The sequence below is a fragment of the Peromyscus maniculatus genome, chromosome 12 (genome assembly GCF_049852395.1).
Source record: "Peromyscus maniculatus bairdii isolate BWxNUB_F1_BW_parent chromosome 12, HU_Pman_BW_mat_3.1, whole genome shotgun sequence".
Taxonomy (NCBI): domain Eukaryota; kingdom Metazoa; phylum Chordata; class Mammalia; order Rodentia; family Cricetidae; genus Peromyscus; species Peromyscus maniculatus.
In genome coordinates this window covers 44,610,153-44,623,627 of record NC_134863.1, presented here as the reverse complement: position 1 = coordinate 44,623,627, position 13,475 = coordinate 44,610,153, and positions in this window count along the sequence as shown.

Genomic DNA, 13,475 nt, shown 5'->3' with positions numbered 1-13,475 from the left:
TCTCAGACTTACTGGGTATGACGGCTATTCACTTTGTTAATCATTCTGTCAAACTATGATCCTTTGTTAAATCTTGAAAAGGCAATGACCTGACAAAATATGTGGGCAACAGATACAAATTAATGTATATTTCCTTAAGAAAATGTCAGAAAACAAAAATAATCCAGAAACTACTGAAGTAGATAGTACTCATTCACTTTCTTGTTATAGGAGAATGGCTCCACTTTTACATTATGTATAGTGAAAGTATGTAAAGTACATGAAGGCGTATTTGGGGTACATATATAAAGTTGTCCAACCATCATCATTATTTAGAACCTGAAAAGACACTCTGTGGGTGCTTATTGGTGAAATCCATTTTCCTCCCATCCTCTTCAGATACTCCGTCCACCATGTATAGCTTTTTTTCTCTTGAGTATATTCAGGAAGGCTAGTTTGGAGGATTGTGCACTGACACCATTTCCTCTTTAAGACACTTGCCATAGATTTCAGGAGTTGTACCACTTTACCCTCTCAGCTACAGTGATTAAATCTGTTATTCTCTGCAGTCTTATTAGCCTTCCTCTTTATCTTTGATATAGTGACAAATAAGTGCAAGAAAGTGTTTTGTAATGTTCCTTTTTTAGTTAACATTTCTTTATTGGTTCTTTGGGAATTTCATATCATGCACCCTAATTCCACTCAACCTCCAAGTCCTGCCAAAAGAAAAATTAAAAAAATCAAACCCAAACACGCAAGCAACAAATAAAAACAAAAACAAACAACTAAAAAACCCATCTTTACTCATCCATCTTCCCCCAGTCTCCCACTCATTTTTATTTGTCCTGATGGCATTGGGAGCTGCAGGGTGTCACACAGTATACCCTTTTTGTCCAATCAGCTTTACTTGCAAGTGTTCATTGCAATGAATCAGTCTAGTTCAAGGCCTCTGATTTCTGGTACACCATCATCACTGGACGCTCACTGAAACTCTCTCAGATATACTGTGGCATCCCAAAGTTATGGAGATTCTGCAGATATAGTTACACAGAATCATTCCCTTCAGTAGCTCCAGCAGGTCCTAGATAGGGTAGATATTAGGGTGGGCCAAAGAAAGGTTTTATTTTTTTATTGATATTTTCATCCACACTTCTTTTTTTACATCCTTCCTGTTTAAAAACTTTCAGAATTGAATTCTTAAATGCGTAGTGAAGTGCATAAGTCTGAATTATGCATCTCAGTCAGTATTCACCTAGGCATTCAGGTTATCAACATCATCAACACAAGCCACTTGCAGCTCTGCAGGCCGCCTGTCTACTCATGGGTTGTGCTTTGGACCTGTTCCGTTTGTTTGCTTGTTTGATTATGTCACATCAATGAAATCATACAAATGTACCCTTTTGTGTTTAAGCAAGTCTTTCTGACTGATAATTGGGATTAGTTTAATTATTGCTGTTACAAATAGTAGGATAATCAATAATTTTATGCGACACAAGACCGGTAAATCTTTAGCAGAAAATTTTAGCTGTATGATTGCTGCATTAAAGTTATTTGTGTAACTTCGCAAAATACTGCCAGGTTCTGTCATTAAGGAGCATACAATTTTGGACCTCCAGCAACAAAACATGAGGATTTTCATTTTGGGGTACTGTTAATTTGCTGTAGCTGTTTCTTCATGTTTTGTTCTTGCCTTTTATTGAATTCTTTATTATTTCTTCCTAACTTTCTTAGTATACAGTGTTGTGCCCTGGGCATGAGACCCCTGAAGAGACCACCAGAGACACGAACTCACCGAAATGGAAAAGCAAGGATTATTTCAATTCAAGCCGTGGACCTCAGTCGAGCACCCCAACACAGTGGAGACTAAAGGAGGTGCCCGCCCCTCTCCAAGCTCAGTTTTTAAAGGCAAAAACCACAAGGTTACATCACTTAGGGGTGCAAGGACGGGTACAATTCTGATTGGCTCAAGTTTTAGGGGTTTTTCAGAATTTCTGTGTTATCTTACTTTGTAGTTTTAACCGGCTCTTTGTTAAACATTATAGACTACCTCTGGCATTGAGGCATTCTATGGTTAATCACTTGCTACCAGATGGCACTTCAAACATCCTAACTTTGTCTTTTGACCTATGTCTGCAGATCTGAGAATTTTGAAACTCAGGCCAGTTTCAAGCTGGGGTGAAGGGCTTTCTTGAAATGGGGGGTGCTTTGGTTCTTCATACAGACACACAGCATCATAGCGATAAACATCAGTTTTTATGTCAGCGGATCCCAAATGGAAATATTTCTATTTTTTCTCTGTTCTTGGGTTTTTTCTTGTGTGTGGCTATGTTTGCCCTTGCAGAAGATTTATTTAATTTTTATTTATCAATTTCATCACAATCATTAATTTTTCTTTTCATATCTTGTAGCTTTTAGGTCATAAGGAGAAATAATTACCAACTTTAAATTTTGAAAGAATTTACCCATGTCTATTTTCATACTTTGGAATATTCATGTAAATGCTTTAATAATAGTAGAAACATAAAATGCACCCTTTTAAAGATTTCTTTTTTAATTTAATTTTTTTATTTAAGTCATTTTTTATTCATTTTTTCATAACCCCACTAATTCCCCTTTCATCCCTCCTCTTGCTCCCCCATTTTAAAAATTTCTAGGTAAACAGTTCAACAGTGAAGGGTATACTCATATGGTAATACAAGCTATACCTAACATTTTATATCCTGAAAAATAAATTCCTGCTTTCCCCCTTTCTATCTGGAAGGCATAATCTGTTTATTCTTTCTTTGAACTGTGGATTATAAATATTTCTAACAAGTGAAATAATGTAGTATTTTATTTTTGTGAGTCATTTATTTCACTTAGTGTAAGATTCTCATAATTGTCTTCTGTGTTTTATGCAACAATATTCTGTGTATCCATCCCCTATCATTATAAACTGAATCATTTCTACCCCATGGTTACTGTGACTCAAGGTGTTATGTAAATGGGTGCACCCATCTGTACACATATATTAAGTTATACATACAAACATTACATTGTGGTTGATATATCGTGCACCCCAATAAATTTATCTGGGGGTCAGAGAACAGAACAGCCATAATATTAAACATAGAGGTTAGGCAATGGAAGCACACGTCTTTAATCCTAGCATTCCAAAGGCTGAGATCCATCTGGATCTCTGTGAGTTCAAAGCCACATTAGAAACAGCTAGGCATGGTGACTCACTCCTTTAATCCCAGGAAGTAATGGCAAAAAGCAGAAAGGTATTTAAGGCATGAAAACCAGGAACTAGAGCTGGTTAAGCTTTTAGGCTTTTGAGCAGCAGTTCAGCTGAGATTCATTCTGGGTGAGGACTCAGAGGCTTCCAGTCTGAGGAAACAGTATCAGCTGAGGAATTGGCAAGGTGAGGTGGCTGTGGCTTGCTCTGTTTCTCTGATTTTCCAGCATTCACCCCAATACCTGGCTCCAGGTTTGTTTTTATTAATAAGACCCTTTTAAGATTCATGCTACATTATATGTAACCTTGTACAAATAACAAATTGAAATTAGCAAATTGTATGGTGACTCAATTTTCAGATTTTTGACAAATTAGTACATTGTATTACACCGAGGATGATTTGACATTCTCTCCAAACTATACAAGGCCTCAAATTCCTTACATCTTCTTGAGCTCACTTGTTTTGTGCTAATACATTTACACACACACACACACACACACACACACACACACACACACACACACACACATTTACAGTTTCAGTAGGTGATATGATCATTCAGTGTGTTTTTTATATTGTAGCACCAAAAAAAATTAATTGTCAACATGTGTTCCCATCCTTAAGTTTCTACTCTTTAATAACTCTGAAGGTAACCTGGTAATCTAAATTTTCTTCATGGAATTTCATAGGTTCTATCATTTAATGGCATAATATTGATGTGATATGATACCTGAAATGATATTTTCTCTAAAGACCTCAATAAGAATACTTAAATGGCGATGTGTAGTGCATAAAGCCTCCAAAAATTCAGAGCCATTCACATTGCTGAAGGTTTTAAAAGTTTTATCAGGTAGGGACATTTGTCTTAGAAAAGAAAATACTTGATACCTCCTAAACTAAAAGACAGCAATACACCATTTACTAGTCTCTTAGTATTTGAGGAACAATATACTAGATATCGTGATACTGTAAATTTTATTTACTGGGTTTCCTATAAGGACCCCAGCTTGTAATATGTCCCATAACACAAAAAGAAGGTTTTACAAGAGATTTAGAGTTGATAGGAATGGATAAAATATCTTGGATAAGGTGGCAACACAGATTCCTTAGTGTTACATGCATTTGTGATATATGATTACAGTGTGAGAATTTCTGAAATATAATTTGGGTGATTTCATTCAGATTCTTAAATTCTCTAGAATAATAGGTTTAGGTCATACTCACCAAACACATATTCAGCTTAGAAAAATCAGTTTACATTGTATTCTTGATCTATGGTTGGTGTAGAGTATCTGAACAAAGAATATCAAATCATTCTGCAATCACACATCTTGTCAGATAAATCAAACCATAAGGCCAGGCAGGCATATTATAGGAAAATAAGGTAGCTTATTCAGTATCAGACTTTTGTAAGTCCAAGGATGTAAACAAGCAATATAGTAAGTAGCCAGATATTCCTAAGTTAGCATTATTCAGGAACCTTCTCCCAGGAGATACACCTGTGGATCTATGTGATGTTATTTACCAACATGTCATGGAAAAAGGAAGAACATTTAGTCTTAATTCCTAGTTGTGATTATTTGGTACATAGGTGAGGGCTCCTTTGTACTTCTGATACACTGTAGCTTCCAGCTTCACATTGGCGTAGTCCTGATAGAGGGTTAAGGTGAATCCTCATAGTCAAGAGAGAAAGAGTTACTTAAGTCCTATAACCTAATGTGAAAAGAGAGAGTGAGACCCATCCTGAGTTTGCAATGCAGTGGATGTTAGGCTATTGCTATTTAGTAAATCCTCAGTTTGAAAGGAAAAATAACCGAGCACCAAACTCAAAGAAGTAAGGAATAACTGTGTGACACAAGAAGAAGAACTGTGTAGATCGTTATTTTCCTACGTAGTGACCACTGAGGAATGAGCCCCTTTGCATTTCTTTGTGATCCTACATTCTCTTCCTTTCAAGAACTGTTTGCAATATGCTCATATTGCATTACGGATCATGGGCTTACAGAGTTTGGGTTGCCCTGAAATTCTCCCCAGGCAATAGTGTTGAATGACAAGATTCATATGTCAAATGAAAATTGTGCTATGTAAGTCTATAAATAATACCCTGACCTCCATTATACATCATGGAGAGACTTACCAAGGTGAATATCCTACAAATGTTGAATTGTAATGATTCTGTTCATATTCTTGGTTGATTGAAAGAAATACATTTCCACATATTATAGCAGATCCAAACTCATTCCCATCTCTAATAATCATGATTATCTTTATTGTTTTATTTGGTTAGATGTCCATGTCTTTTCTTGGAGTGTGAGGGGAATGATGACAATAAGCAATCATGGCTTCTTTCCACCCACTTTTGTCTTAGTCTCTTCCTTTATATCAGTCCCATTAAAGAAAAGTAGAATAAAGTGGTAAGTAAATTCTGAAGGATTTAAGGTTACTTTACTGTTACATAAGCTAAACAGAGATAGTACAAAAATTCTCCCTCTGATGTAGTTAGAGGTAATTCTAGAGAGACAACATCACTCATGCATCTAAAAATGGTAATTTTATTGTCCATGTGCTTCACATATACTGACTTTGCAATGTGCCTATGAAAAGAGGTCCTATTGTAAATATCATCTTTGTTTTATAAATGGGTTTAGAAATCTAAGTAACTTGGACAATGTAGTATAGCACATAAGGGAAAGATTTGATATGACAACCAAGCAAGTTTGGATCCCCTTCCCCACATGTAGTCATTTTAATATTATCATTTATTATTCAAGTTATCGATTGAACCTACTGCTTTGTAAATTGCTGTACATCACTCTACAAATGAGCCCACACCATTCCATTTCTGTATGTACAACATTCATTTCCCAGACCTGAACTTTTGGTTAGGCATCTTTAGGAATCATAAAAAAGTATGAATGTTGTGATAAAAAGCAATAATAAAACTTTCCCTCACGTTACAGATATCTACAGAATACATACTTTGAGGCAGGCTGTTTATTGCAAAAGCCTCTACTTCTATTCCATAACCTACTGAGTTTTATAGTCTATGAAAGTAATGAAATGATAATGAAGTTAGCACAAGAACACATGGGTTGGAGAGATGGCCTAACTGTTAAGAATGCTTCCTGTTTGGGAGGCCCCCAGGCAGTGGAGCCAGGACCTGTCCTTGGTGCATGGGCTGGCTTTTTGGAGCATGGTGCCTATGCTGGGACACTTTGCTCAGCCTTGGTGTAGGGAGGAGGGAAATGGACCTGCCTTGGCTGAGTCTACCAGGCTGGGCTGACTCCCCAGGGGAGACCTTGCCTTGGAGGAGGTGGAAATGGGGGGTGGGTTGGGAGGAAGGGCTGGGGGGTGGGAGGAGGGAGGATGGGGGAATCCGTGGCTGATATGTGAAATTAAGTTAATTATAAATAAATAAATAAATAAATAAATAAATAAATAAATAAATAAATAAATAAATAAAAAAGAGTGCTTCTTGCTCTTCCGGATGACTCAAGTTCAGTTCCCAGTAACCACATTGGTTGTCTCATAAATACATGTAATTCCTGCTCCAGGAGCTTCAGTGCTTCCTTCTGGCCTTCACAGATTTTCACTCTACTACTGTTACGCCCAGATTGTGACCCCCCAAAGAGACCACCGAAGACCTTGGATGTCCAGAATGCAACAGCAAGGTTTATTCTGCAGATACAAGTCTAGACAGGGACTCATTCCTACACCTAATACAGTGAGGCAGGGAGGAGTCCCTCTTTCTTGGGGAAGTTAGTTTTTATAGGCAAAACCCATAAAATTTCTTAGAGGGGAGGGGGTTAGTACGGGTCCATCCTTGATTGGTCCAGCTTTTCCCGGGCCTGGACTTTATCTTATTCTAGCTTATCTGTTTGCCCTGTCAGGAGTTTTACAACTCCTCTCCGGGGTCTGGTCATGTTACCTCTGGAGAGGGGCATCATATGGTTAATTGGTTACCATCAGACATCCTGACTCTGTTCTTTTGTTCCTGGGGCTGGCGCCATCATTTCTGGGGACTTGAAACTGGCCTGGGTCTATCTATATTGAGATATCTTTGTCTAAGGCCCCCTTTTTGAGACAATAGAGTGAGGGTCTTGTGCCTAGATCATGTCCCCAACGCCGCTACTGGAGACTTTAGGTACAGAATGCAAAAGTAAGGTGTTTTCTAAGTTTACAAGTCTCCAGGGAGGCTCTTCCAAATCTCTCACTCACAGCAGGGAGGTTGGAAGGAGTGCTCCCCTTTCTTTGTGAGGCTAGTTCTTAAAGGCACCGACCATATAGTTTATTTTAACCCGCCTCCCTTTTTAGTCTTTTGGTCGAATATCCTGACTGTTTTCCAAAGTCCCTGTAGCAGATACAGCCACCTGGGGGAAAGGGGTCTAAGTTCTTATCTACACTTAGGAATCCTGGTTTAAGCTTCTCTTTGTCTGTAGGGGATAGAGTGGGGGGTTTTACTGAGGTATCACACTACCACATACACACACACATGTAGCAGGAATCTCAAAAGTTCTTATTAATAAAATCAAACCCGAGCCGAGTTATTGGGGTCCATGCTGGTAGATCAGAGAGACAGAACAAGCCACAGCTATCTCACCTCACCAGTTCCTCAGCTGGTCCTGTTTCCTCAGACTGGAAGCCTCTGAATCCTCATCCAGAATGAATCTCAGCTGAACTGTGTTGCTCCATAGCCTGAAAGCTTAACCAGGCCAAATTCTTCTAGTTTCTGGTCCTCATGCCTTATATATCTTTTTGCTTTCTACCACCACTCCCTGGGATTAAAGGCTGGCTTTCTGGGATTAAAGGTGTGTGTCACCATGCTTGGCTATTTCCAGTGTGGCCTTGAACTCACAGAGATCCAGAGGGATTTCTATCTCTGGAATGCTAGGATTAAAGGTGTGAGTGCCACCATTTTCTAGCCTTTGTATCTAGTGGCTGTCTGTTCTCTGACTCCAGATAATTTTATTAGAGTACACAATATTTTGGGGAACACAATACCACCACACACACACACACACACACACACAACATTTTTAAAATATAAGAAGAGAATATTTTGCTGTGGAAATAGCTGAGTCATACAGCATAGGTATCCCATGCACATGACCTTTTATTTGATCTCCAGTACCACAGACAGAATAAGTCAAATCAAGAAGAGCACACCATTGCATTTCCATGTTATTAATGAAAAGATAGTAATAGTTGAATACAATTTTGGAATCAGTTACAGAATTAAGTCTATTGGGGGGGCTAAAATAAAGTCCATAAAATTCTATTTCTACCTTTACAATGTTCAGTGAGGCAAACTGAGATGTATAAAAGTAAAATGAAATGGCTCTTTTTTACCTATTAGTACTTCAGCGGTATATTGTCTCTATGTCAGAGAAAAAAATGAAATATTATTTCAACCTTTTTAAAAGATAAAATTTAAAAAAAGGATCTGGTAGCATATTTTAGTCATATATAACACACAATTAAATTTTAGGTACTAAATAATAAAATATATTTTTAAAGAAAAGCATAACAGGAAAAGGGAAACACCTGTCTTGGCAGTGAAGAACACAGGCTGCTCTTCAAGATAACCTGAGATCAATTCCCAGCACCCACATAAGCAATTTATAACTACCTGTAATTACAATTCCAGGGATCTGACACCCTCACATAGACATGTATACAGGAAAAATACCAATACACAGGTTATATCAATAAATAAATAACTTAAAAATTTAAAATATAGTTCCAGAAGTAATTGTTATGAAAACTTGCTTTAAAACCATATATCTCCTTTACTACTAAAATTCTGAGGATGAACTTAATGCTTTCAACTTTCTTTAATGATGCTAATAAGACCTGACTATAGTGTCGTTTAAATGTCATATACTGGAATATTGGCTTATTTCTGTAACTGCTGAAAATATTCTTTCAACCAAAGTTCCTACTGTAGCATGAATCCTAAAGGGTCTTATTAATAAAAACAAATCTGGAGCCAGGTATTGGGGTGAACTGTGGAAGATCAGAGAAGCAGAGCAAGCCACATCCACCTCACCTTGCCAGTTCCTCAGCTGATCCTGTTTCCTCAGACTGGAAGCCTCTGTCTGAGTCCTCATCTAGAATGAATCTCAGCTGAACTGCTGCTCAAAAGCCTAAAAGCTTAACCAGCTCTACTTCCTGGTTTTCATGCCATAAACACCTTTCTGCTTTCTGCCATCACTTCCTGTGACTAAAGGCTTGAGTCACCATGCCTGGCTGTTTCCAGTGTGGCTTTGAACTCAGAGATCTGTCTGGATCTCTGCTTTTGGAATGTTAGAATTAAAGGTGTGTGTGCCACCATTTTCTGGCCTCTATATCTAGTGGCTGTTCTGTTCTCTGACCCCAGACAAGTTTATTAGGGTGCACAATATTTTAGGGAACATAATATCACCACATTGAACATTACAAAATTAAATGGAGAATAACTGTTTTACATAAAATAATTAGTATTCTTATTCATTGACAACTTTTCCTTAAAACATGTTTGAGAGCTACAAATGCCGTTCCATACCTAATGCCTGTTACTCAACTCAGGAAGCGTGGAAATTAATCTAGACTCCTCATCGAAGTAATCCTAAAACTGTGCTTTCTAGACTATCATGTCAGCCATTCCTGGGAAGTTGTTAGAAATGAAGATTTCCTTCCTTCTTCTACTAAATGACACATTCTAGATTGGTTCCTAGAAACATCTTATCTTAAAATGGGAATTTGGTGAATCTGAGTCTGTTTGTAAATCAATGGTTCAGATTGTTATATTCTAGAGTCATGTTGACACAATTCACTTTTCCTTCCCTTTACTTTGTCTCTATCTACTATCATCAATGCTCATCATTTCTTAGAGAAGTAAATATGTTTTATGGGTTTGGACTACCTAGTGACTAGCATTGTATATGTTAAGTGCTAGGTCACATATTTACCTAAGATAAACATATGAAGTGGTTTTTCTTTGTCCATTTTATATGTGAATGATACTGCAATTTGAATATTATGTTTTATTCATAAAGAATTGAAAATCTGGTGACAATAAAATGATTTTAATTGTTTCTATAAAAATGTTACATAAAACTTAATGTTCTTAAGCTATTCTGATTTCCATACCCAAATAATGTATATTAGATATTTTCTACTTATTATTAGATATTTCTCCTTATTCATACCAGCAGGTGCTATTGAAACCCTAGATCTCAAATAGATAGCAAATGACTAACCTAAAAACAGTTCTTCAAAATTACTTTTAAATGTGACTAAATATTCCCATATTTGCAACCGATCAATTACATATCTGAATATTATGCAGAGAAATGAAAAATAATTTTCACATACATCATCTCTGTAATAATACCTAATATTCACTAACTTTTAATAAATAGAAGCTCCTATAATACATTAAATATTGAAGGAAATAGATTACCACAGGATATTACTTGCTGGCAAGGAGTGAACTGCTCATACACATAATTTAGATGAATCTCAGAAGCTTCCTGAGTTTTCTCTAACTACAAAGAAGAATATGGTAGACAGGATAGCTTGAATAATATAATTTATTGTATTATAGAACTTGAAAATTCAGTATTAAATGCCAGCAAGATCAGTTCTGGGGAAGGGGTGAGATGTCTTCCTGATTTCTTGGTGACCACACTCTGTGTCCTCACACAGTCTTCATTGGTATGTGCACGAGGAGAGAGATACAGTGATACTTCTCACAAAGAGGTTAATCCCATGAAGACAGCCCCCCACTGCCATGACTGTATCTTAGCCTAATGGCCTCCCTAACACCTCAGTTCCAAAGGGATTTACATTGTATATTAGGGCTTCAAACCAAACTCTTTTTGAGGGTCACAAATATTCAGAACACTATATTGACTAAACAATAAACAAAATTTCAATCACCAAAGATCACATCCCACAGACTTATTTATATGAAATTCTTAGGATGAAAGAATTATAGCAATAGAAAATATATTATTAACTTTAGCACTTAAGGAGGGAAGATGGTGATGTTGAACAACGTAATGGGTGTGGTTACAAAGTGAGAGTAACAATAACTTTTTTAAGCTATTCTGATTTCCATACCCAAATAAGGTATATTAGATATTTTCTAATTTATTTCTCCTTACTCCTACCAGCAGGTGCTATTGAAACCCTAGATATCATATAGACAGCAAATGACTAACCTAAAAACAGTTCTTCAAAATTACTTTTAAATGTGACTAAATATTCTCATATTTGCAACTCATCAATTTCATATCTGAATTTTTTGTGTGATGGAATAGTTCTGTCTCTCAACTGCAGTGTCAATCACATGAATCCTCACTGTTGTCAAATGGCAATGGATTGTGTATAGTTACAGTACTAATTCCAATATCTTGGAGTTCATATCTGTAGCTACTGAAAATATAAGCATCTAAAGAAACAATGTGAAATTATCAAGGTTCTCTCCTCTAATATTGCAACCATCCTTGAATATACACTTTTCCAAAAGAAAAAAAATAGATAAAAATTTATTGGCAAGATAGATGAGGTAGAGAGCTGATTTTCACAATGTCTATCAAGAGCTTATATGGAGATTGAGGTAAATGGTTTTCAAGGTAAGTTCATCATGTTTCCCTCCCCTTCTACATGTTAAGATTTTGTTTGGTGTGAGCCAGAGCACTTCTTGTACATGTTGTTATAATATGTATCAGATCCTGGGCCTTGAGGAGAACAGCATAAAAGAACTTCTCATATAAGAGTAAGTGCTTCCCATCTCTCACTCTCTGCATATTCTCCGGTTGTGGGTCTCTGTGTTAATTACCATCTACTATAACAAGTTTCTCTGATAAGGGATGGGCCTAACCAAAAAGCTATTTGCAATGATACCTGCTGAGAGAGGGAAACTTTGTTTCATCTGATTACACTGGTTATATTAACCACATTGTCCAGGTCAGACCTCATTCTCATAAGCAGTTGACAAACACAAAAATGACTTTGTGTGTGTGTGTGTGTGTGTGTGTGTGTGTGTGTGTGTGTGTGTGTAACAAAAAACACAACACTAGCCAATAAGGAGGGGCATATCTAGGAAGAGCTGGGAGAGGGAAGGAACAGCAGAGAAAGAGGAAATAAAGTTCATTAGTACATATGTTTTGTTCTGAACTTAGGGAAGAATACATTGCATGTTGGTCAGGTTGAACGATTGGCTGCAGAACTAGATAATTGTATCAAGGAGTTTGGAATTCCTTAGAGCATATTGGAATTAGGTGATAAATCTTTCTACATCTTGAGTGTTAACCACGGTTTAATTATTTACATTGTAACCAAGTTTAGAATTAGAGACATTGAAAGGCCCTGCAAAGTCTGTGATTCCCAAAGTGAATTGATGCTACCAAACAGGCCAAGTTCAGTCCTTCTTGTTCCCTATCCCACCCTCCTGCCATGATCTTCTACTGCCACAGGCCCTTGCCAGATGCATATACTTTGTTCTTGGACTTACAATTCTAGAACTATGTAAAAACAATTTATGACATATGTATGTCATATATATTACAAAATTATGTATTTATCCCCTTGTTGAATATGATTTTGTGAGACCTTGAACTCCCCCTTATCACATCTACACAGCAGATTCCTTTGTGAGGATTTTATGTCATTTGGTCAAAGTCTCTATGAACTGAAGAGGCCTCCCCGCCCCCCAAAAAACTAGAGAAAATATTAATTCCTAAGTATTTTCTTCCCTTTGACATCCTTGCTCTGTTGCCTCTGTGGAGCAGATGGTTAGAATGACGGTATCATCTCACTGCGTTAATAATCATTATCATGGTGTCATTGATGTGTCGCTTCCATCCTGTTCGTCTTTTCTTCCCCATCTCCCCAAATGTACATTTTCTTTTCGTGGGTACCACAGATACCTGGTATTCTTTTATGCTTTTAAAATCTGCTATGAAAATCTTCTTGATACAGAAAGAAAAATAATAATTTGTGGTATATAAGGTGACTAGTGAAGTGTTAAACTCAATATCTCCTTTCCTTAAAATTCTTAGGCAGGATCTATGCATTTTTCTCACCAGCAGTCATGAAAGTGAGATTACTGCTTTTAAAAATTAAGATACCCGGGACAACCTTCATTTTATGAGTCTAAGGGAAACGGTTATTAGGATGTGTATTCTTTGACATGTGTTGCCCATAAATGTAAAGGTGATATACTTAATTATATGGCACTGAATCAACACTGATTCATAAATAAAATTGCTACCGTATGGATGCTTCTTT